The sequence below is a fragment of the Schistocerca nitens genome, chromosome 4 (assembly GCF_023898315.1).
Source record: "Schistocerca nitens isolate TAMUIC-IGC-003100 chromosome 4, iqSchNite1.1, whole genome shotgun sequence".
NCBI lineage: Eukaryota > Metazoa > Arthropoda > Insecta > Orthoptera > Acrididae > Schistocerca > Schistocerca nitens.
In genome coordinates, this window is record NC_064617.1 from 963,350,083 (window position 1) to 963,359,213 (window position 9,131).

Below are 9,131 nucleotides of genomic sequence, written 5' to 3' on the forward strand. Positions count from 1 at the left end.
AGCTGCCGACGTCCGCAGCCGACGCGGCTGACAAGTAGACACTTCGACACCGAATCCGAACGCGCCACTCTGTGACTGCTCATTTGGTACGGCTTTAATAGGAAGATATCGGTAAGCTCCGTTGATGTGGTAATGTGTAACATCTGCTACCGTCGCAGCAAGCAGAATATCTTCCTGGGTGACTGTTTCCGACGGGAGAGTGCATACTGTTGCTGCAGCACTGGGAAGGCGGAAGACACGCTCACCTACAAGATGCTACTCCAGGCTGGTGTAAAATAAAATATGCGCAACGGAAAATAATGAACGCTAAGATGAAGATTTGACATGTCTGACTACCCCCTGAAGCATATCTTAGGATCTCTTAATGGACTTTAACGTATGCAGTACTGGCCATTAAAATTGCTACACCAAGAAGAAATGCAGATGATAAAGGGGTATTCATAGGACAAATATATTATACTAGAACTGACATGAGATTACATTTTCACGCAATTTGGGTGCATAGATCCTGAGAAATCAGTACCCAGAACAACCACCTCTGGCCGTAATAACGGCCTTGATACGCCTGGGCATTGAGTCAAACACAGCTTGGATGGCGTGTACAAGTACAGCTGCCCATGCAGCTTCAACACGATACCACAGTTCACCAAGAGTATTGTGACGAGCCAGTTGCTCGGCCACCATTGACCAGACGTCTTCAGTTGGTGAGAGATCTGGAGAATGTGGTGGCCAGGGCAGCAGTCGAACATTTTCTGTATCCAGAAAGGCCCATACATGACCTGAAACATGCGGTCGTGCATTATCCTGCTGAAATGTAGGGTTTCGCAGGGATCGAATGAAGGGTAGAGCCACGGGTCGTAACACATCTCAAATGTAACTTCCACTGCTCAAAGTGCAGTCAGTGCGAACAAGAGGTGACCGAGACGTGTAAACAAAGGCACCCCATACCCCATCACGCCAGGTGATACGCCAATATGGCGATGACGAATACGCGCTTCCAATGTGCGTTCACGTCGATATCGCCAAACACGGATGCGACCATTATGATGCTGTTAAGAGATCCTGGATTCATCCGAAAAAATGACGTTTTGCCATTCGTGCACCCAGGTTCGCCGTTGAGTACACCATCGCAGGCGTTCCTGTCTGTGATGCAGCGTCAAGGGTAACCGCAGCCATGGTTTCCGAGCTGATAGTCCATGCTGCTGCAAACGTCGTCGAACTGTTCGTGCAGATGGTTGTTGTCTTGCAAACGTCCCCATGTGTTGACTCAGGGATCGAGACATGGCTGCACGATCCGTTACAGCCGTGCGGATAAGATGCCTGTCATCTCGACTGCTAGTGATACGAGCCCGTTGGGATCCAGCACGGCGTTCCGTATTACCCTCCTGAACCCACCGATTCCATATTCTGCTAACAGTCATTGGATCTCCACCAACGCGATCAGCAATGTCGCGATACCATAAACCGCAATCGCGATAGGCTACAATCAGACCTTTATCAAAGTCGGAAACGTGATGGTAGGCATTTCTCCTCCTTGCTCGAGGCATAATAACAACGATTCACCATGTGACGCCGGTCGACTGCAGTTTGTGTATGAGAAATCGGTTGGAAACTTTCCTCAGATCAGCACGTTGTAGGTGTCGCCACCGGCGCCAACCTTGTGTGAATGCTCTGAAAACCTAATCAGTTGCATATTACAGCATCTTCTTCCTGTCGGTGGTTAAATTTCGCGTCTGTAGCACGTCATCTTCGTGGTGTAGCAATTTTAATGGCCAGTTGTGTAAATTACAAGCTAAAAGTACACGAATCATTAAGGCAACTAATACTACTAAATGATGAATGTTGTTCCTGCTTATATATTTGTTGTAGATTAAAAAAGAAAACCCTTTTATATTACAAAGATTACATTTCGTAAGTAATTACTAGTCATTTGCCCAACTCTGCCCTTTATTATGACTACGCGATCTAATATCAATAACGCGAAATGACTGACTTCATCTACGTACCAAAAACTAGAAGACGCTCTTTCAAAGATGGTCTACGGTGGTGTGGAACATCAGTGGAAATAAACTAACGTGATCACAGCTGTTTCTCTTTTATAGCCCTAATAAACCGAAAAAATCTGCGATATCACCATATGTACTGCGTCCGATGCATCGAAGTGATGGTTCTCGTACTCGTCTGCGACGATGGAAGAACTCCAGCCACAAATGAACTCTTTTAAACACCAGGAGGTCCTCTGACTAATCCACTCTAATACTGTCTTCTCCTCTCTGCGTTCTACAGACGAAACTCGCGAACTCTTAGCCACAAGGAAGGAGTTCAGATGTCTCAATGTAAGTATAGGCAGAGGAAGTGCTCTCAATTACTGAACGCTGCATACTCGACGACTTCCAACCCGGAGGAGAAGTCGAGAATCGTATAAGTTCACAGCTGTACAGTGCCTAACCGTTCTAACTCTCCTGAGAGCAAAGACAGAAATTCTGCCCGTACCAAGAAAACTGATATCGAGCGACCGCCAGACACTGGCGCACACAATCGAAAACCTTCTTCTCTCCTCCGCTGGACTCCCAGCAAGGCTCTCCCCACCATTGTAACTCCGAAAACGAATCATATCCCCCCCCCCTCTCTACAGATTCTTCCGAACGCCGACCAACCATATTTTAGTCTTTTCTCGTCCAGCGAGGAAAGTTAGCGAGGAAAAACCTACACTCGTACAATGGTACGCTTCTGAGCAAAAATTCTTGGAAATAACCCTGCCTGCGTGCGTTCCGAGGTGCCACTTCTTCGTTCCTCTCACCTCCGCGAAAGATTTCGGAAGTACACTACTGGCCATTAAAATTGCTACACCACGAAGATGAGGTGCTACGGACGCGAAATTTAACCGAGAGGAAGAAAATGCTGTGATATCCAAGTGATTAGCTTTTCAGAGCATTCACACAAGGTTGGCGCCTGTGACGACACCTACAACTGCTGACATGAGGAAAGTTTTCAACCGATTTCTCATACACAAACAGCAGTTGACCGGCGTTGCCTGGTGAAACGTTGTTATGCCTCGTGTAAGGAGGAGAAATGCGTACCAGCACGTTTCCGAGTTTGATAAAGGACGTATTGTAGCCTATCGCGATTGCGGTTTATCGTGTCGCGCCATTGCTGCTCGCGTTGGTCGAGATCCAATGACAGTTGGCAGAATATGGAATCGGTGGGTTCAGGAGGGTAATGCTGAACGCCGTGTTGCATCCCAACGGCCTCGTATCACTAGCAATCGAGATGACAGGCATCTTATCCGCATGGCTGTAACGGATCGTGCAGCCACGTCTCGATCCCTGAGTCAAGTGATGGGGACGTTTGCAGGACAACAACCATCTGCACGAACAGCTCGACGACGTTTGCAGCCGCATGGACTATCAGCTCGGAGACCATGGCTGCGGGTACCCTTGACGCTGCATCACAGACAGGAGCGCCTCCAATGGTGTACTCGACGAACCTGGGTGCACGAATGGCAAAACGTCATTTTTTCGGATGAATCCAGGTTCTGTTAACAGCATCATGATGGTCGCATTCGTGTTTCGCGACATCGCGATGAACACACTTTGGAAGCGTGTATTCGTCATCGCCATACTGGCGTATCACCCGGCGTGATGGGGTATGGGGTGCCATTGGTTACACGTCTCGGTCACCTCTTCTTCGCATTGACGGCACTTTGAGCAGTGGAGGTTACATTGGAGATGTGTTACGACCCGTGGCTCTATCCTTCATTCGATCCCTGCGAAACCCTACATTTCAGCAGGATAATGTACGACCGCATGTTTCAGGTCCTGTATGGGCCTTTCTGGATACAGAAAATGTTCGACTGCTGCCCCGGCCACCACATTCTCCAGATCTCTCACCAATTGAAAACGTCTGGTCAATGGTGGCCGAGAAACGGGCTCGTCACAATACGCCAGTCACTAGTCTTGATCGACTGTGGTATCATGTAAGATGCATGAGCAGCTGTACCTGTACACGCCGTCCGAGCTGTGTTTGACTCAATGCCCAGGCGTATCAAGGCCGTTATTACGGCCAGAGGTGGTTGCTCTGGGTACTGATTTCTCAGGATCTATGCACCCAAACTCCGTGAAAATGTAATCACATGTCAGTTCTAGTATAATATATTTATCCAATTAATACCCGTCTATCATCTGCATTTCTTCGTGGTATAGCAATTTTAATGGCCAGTAGTGTATTATCCGGTTATCCTTCCGGCCCTACTACAATAGCGGCCGGCTGTCACCCTATCGTGCACCAGAACTGAGGTGCCACGACCGACTTGTTACTTCCTGTGTTTAAGCAGGAACAAAACCTTTGTGGGACCTTCTACCCAGAGCTTGAGTTCTGCCTGCCGTTTCATCTCCACTAGCGTTCCAACCTCTACTAGTGTAGGCAATCATTCATTACACCGTTTTTATAATAAAAACACTCCGTCACCTTTCATGCAATAAGCGTTACCAGTTATTTACAAGGCGTGATCGGGAATGTCAGTCTATTTTAAATATTCATATATACGATGTACAAGCTATCAAATGATACCTAATTGTGGTTGTAGTTCACGACAAAGTATGTGGATGAGTGCTTGTAAGGTGCGAAGTTGGAGCCACCTTGCACACCTATGAGCTCAGGTACTAGTGACCGGAAAACACTGTACGCAGCAAGGTTAAGCAGTTCTCAGAAATTTTCACTACGAAGTGTATGAGACACTCAGAGTTACGGAAGCGCAGCAGGTCTGTGAACTCGGACGCTGTTTGCAAACACCGAACAGATGTGGGTCAGTAGCTGCAAAGTGTTACTTCCCTTTTGAAGGACAGCTATAACAGGAAATGGGAGGAGCAAGCAAGGCTGTGGGCTAGAGCGAAGTCGACTGACCAATTTGGGGACCTCTCTATGAATGTACATGAGACAGCTGATCAAAAAAGTGAAGGAGCCAAGAATGTGTATCTGATATGAAACTTCCTGACAGATTAAAACTGTGTGCCCGACCGAGACTCGAACTCGGGACCTTTGTCAGGAAGTTTCATATCAGCGCACACTCCGCTACAGACTGAGAATTCTCATTCTGGAAACATCCCCCAGGCTGTGGCTAAGCCATGTCTCCGCAATATCCTTTCTTTCAGGAGTGCTAATTCTGTAAGGTTCGCAGGAGAGCTTCTGTAAAGTTTGGAAGGTAGGAGACGAGGTACTGGCAGAAGTAAAGCTGTGAGTACCGGGCGTGAGTCGTGCTTCGGTAGCTCAGTTGGTAAAGCACTTGCCCGCGAGAGGCAAAGGTCCCGAGTTCGAGTCTCGGTCGGGCACACAGTTTTAATCTGTCAGGAAGTTTCATATCAGCGCACACTCCGCTGCAGAGTGAAAATCTCATTCTGGAAACATTCCCCAGGCTGTGGCTAAGCCATGTCTCCGCAATATCCTTTCTTTCAGGAGTGCTAATTCTGTAAGGTTCGCAGGAGAGCTTCTGTAAAGTTTGGAAGGTAGGAGACGAGGTACTGGCAGAAGTAAAGCTGTGAGTACCGGGCGTGAGTCGTGCTTCGGTAGCTCAGTTGGTAGAGCACTTGCCCGCGAAAGGCAAAGGTCCCGAGTTCGAGTCTCGGTCGGGCATACAGTTTTAATCTGTCAGGAAGTTTCATATCAGCGCACACTCCGCTGCAGAGTGAAAATCTCATTCTGGAATGTGTATCTGGTATGGCAACTGGAAGGAAGATCCGTATAAAAGCTAGGAACACGCTCTAAATTATACGAAAAGGATTTGAGAAAAGTTCGCCAGCACACAGTCAAAGATGTTATGAAAAAAAACCTTGACAAAGATCGTTTACAGTGTAATATGGTTTCAGCCAATGTTAGGCTGGTGTTGGCAACACAAGGGTGGATTCGCGAGTGTGGTGAGGTATTAAGACAGCAAACGGGTACACTGGACGAAGAAACAGGCTGGTAGCTCTATCTGGGGTGGCAGAAATCGGAGAGACGCCTTCTCCTTAACTCATGGTGACTCGTTGTGGCTGGTTTGTGGGGAGGAGCAAGGAACTGTGTTTGACAAACGACTGGTGTATCAGTACTTTTCTGATGCTGTGAATAGCTTCCAGGCGCCTCTAACAGTTTCTGTGAGAGTTACCGAGACTTATCGAAGTTTTGGGAACTACATGAGTAAAGATACCAAGCTAAGAAATGCTGGGCATCGGTCTATTAGAGTAAAACTGAATTTAAACTTAAATATTTCGTTCCGTACCTTTGGCGATGTTTCATACAAGTAATGCGAAATGAGTACATTCTTGTAGTTGCACAGACGGATTTTAAACATCTTTAATAATTGTACAGTAATTGCAGATACCATGACCACACAAGAGAAGAATCTACTAGTTTGAATTGCCGAACTATTCGAACTAATGAGCTGCAGGTGCTATAACTTCAGTGACAAATCTTTCTTGGACGCGTCCTTGGCTCGTTCTAACCGCTGTTGAGAACAGCAGGATCGGTCTCAGGTATCTGGCGAGTAGATTTGCCCACCTCCGAGATGATACATTGCGTTTTCTTTTATCCTCCTAAATGTCTATGATCGGGGCCTCTGACTTATGGGTGAATGGTGCTGCCAGAGTTCCAGGTGTTTACCAGCACCTGTGGGTCATCTACTTTTGTTAAGCCCTGGTGGGAAACAGCGTTCTGTAGTGGACGTCATTAGTACGAACGGGAAATGGACAGTGTAATTGCCTGCACGTGGTTAAGTGGTCACTTTTTAGATGGAAAGCATGAATGTTAAAAAGAAAATTGTTTGAGCTGCTCTGAACCTCGTGAAATTGAGTTTGTTTGGCAGCCGTCACGAGTGCAGCAGCGGGCAGTTTGTGGCTACTGTATGGCGGCGTTGCTGTTTTAAGTGAGTCTTCGATGTCGCAGGTCGGCAGTGAGTTAGCGATCATTAAGAAGCATTTGAGATGTGGATTTGGAGAAGGATTAAAGCCATAAAATGGGTAAACAATGTCAAAAATGAGGAAGTGTTGAGAAGAGTGTGGGAAGAGAGAGACATTTTAAGGGTAATCAGGAAGACGAAACATAATTGGCTTGGACGTTGAATGAGAAGAGATTGTTTACTGATGGAACTGTGGAAGGAACGCTGAATGGAAGAAGAAGAAGAAGAAGAAGAAGAAGAAGAAGAAGAAGAGGAAGAATAAGAGAATGCAGAAGAGCCGGCCGGTGTGGCCGAGCGGTTCTAGGTGCTACAGTCTGGAACCGCGCGACCGCTACGGTCGCAGGTTCGAATCTTGCCTCGGGGATGGATGTGTGTGGTGTCCTTAGGTTAGTTAGGTTTAAGTAGTTCTAGGTTCTATGGGACTGATGACCACAGCAGTTAAGTTCCGTAGTGCTCAGAGCCATTTTTGATGCAGAAGATACCAGATAGTGGGTATACATAATGACAGAAAATGATTATGGCAACACGAATAGGGCAGCAAATGACAAGACTGAATCGGGAGCTGCATGTGAAGTCTTACATTAGGACGGAACACTGTATGTTCCTGTGTAGCCAGGGTGGGAACCGAACTGGTTATTTCTCGGTTTTCTAGCCAAGTATCCCAGTTTAGTAGACGTACAAATTCTCTATAGCGAGACACCGCATAGCATAGCGTCGAACCATTAGCTAACTGGATATGTCGTTTAAAGGAAGAGTTGTTGAGTTCTACTGGAAGATAGTTTGTTCCCACGGTAATTTGGTGTTGCGTTTTATATTGATATTCCTGTAACCTGGCGAAAATGCAATCGTCTGCCCATAACTGTGGGTTCTTCGACTGATATGAGAGAAGGCTCGTTAACTACATCTCACGAAAAATACACTCCTGGAAATGGAAAAAAGAACACATTGACACCGGTGTGTCAGACCCACCATACTTGCTCCGGACACTGCGAGAGGGCTGTACAAGCAATGATCACACGCACGGCACAGCGGACACACCAGGAACCGCGGTGTTGGCCGTCGAATGGCGCTAGCTGCGCAGCATTTGTGCACCGCCGCCGTCAGTGTCAGCCAGTTTGCCGTGGCATACGGAGCTCCATCGCAGTCTTTAACACTGGTAGCATGCCGCGACAGCGTGGACGTGAACCGTATGTGCAGTTGACGGACTTTGAGCATGCGGGAGGCCGGGTGGACGTACCGCCGAATTGCTCAACACGTGGGGCGTGAGGTCTCCACAGTACATCTATGTTGTCGCCAGTGGTCGGCGGAAGGTGCACGTGCCCGTCGACCTGGGACCGGACCGCAGCGACGCACGGATGCACGCCAAGACCGTAGGATCCTACGAAGTGCCGTAGGGGACCGCACCGCCACTTCCCAGCAAATTAGGGACACTGTTGCTCCTGGGGTATCGGCGAGGACCATTCGCAACCGTCTCCATGAAGCTGGGCTACGGTCCCGCACACCGTTAGGCCGTCTTCCGCTCACGCCCCAACATCGTGCAGCCCGCCTCCAGTGGTGTCGCGACAGGCGTGAATGGAGGGACGAATGGAGACGTGTCGTCTTCAGCGATGAGAGTCGCTTCTGCCTTGGTGCCAATGATGGTCGTATGCGTGTTTGGCGCCGTGCAGGTGAGCGCCACAATCAGGACTGCATACGACCGAGGCACACAGGGCCAACACCCGGCATCATGGTGTGGGGAGCGATCTCCTACACTGGCCGTACACCACTGGTGATCGTCGAGGGGACACTGAATAGTGCACGGTACATCCAAACCGTCATCGAACCCATCGTTCTACCATTCCTAGACCGGCAAGGGAACTTGCTGTTCCAACAGGACAATGCACGTCCGCATGTATCCCGTGCCACCCAACGTGCTCTAGAAGGTGTAAGTCAACTACCCTGGCCAGCAAGATCTCCGGATCTGTCCCCCATTGAGCATGTTTGGGACTGGATGAAGCGTCGTCTCACGCGGTCTGCACGTCCAGCACGAACGCTGGTCCAACTGAGGCGCCAGGTGGAAATGGCATGGCAAGCCGTTCCACAGGACTACATCCAGCATCTCTACGATCGTCTCCATGGGAGAATAGCAGCCTGCATTGCTGCGAAAGGTGGATATACACTGTACTAGTGCCGACATTGTGCATGCTCTGTTGCCTGTGTCTAT

General features: G+C 48.5%; 1 non-coding gene across 1 annotated transcript; it reads left to right on the forward strand.

Annotated features, from left to right (window-relative positions):
- The first annotated feature begins 5,554 nt into the window (after positions 1-5,554).
- Trnas-cga (transfer RNA serine (anticodon CGA)) lies at positions 5,555-5,629 on the forward strand. The gene has a single exon. It is a non-coding gene; the product is annotated as a tRNA-Ser (tRNA).
- Positions 5,630-9,131: the final 3,502 nt, after the last annotated feature.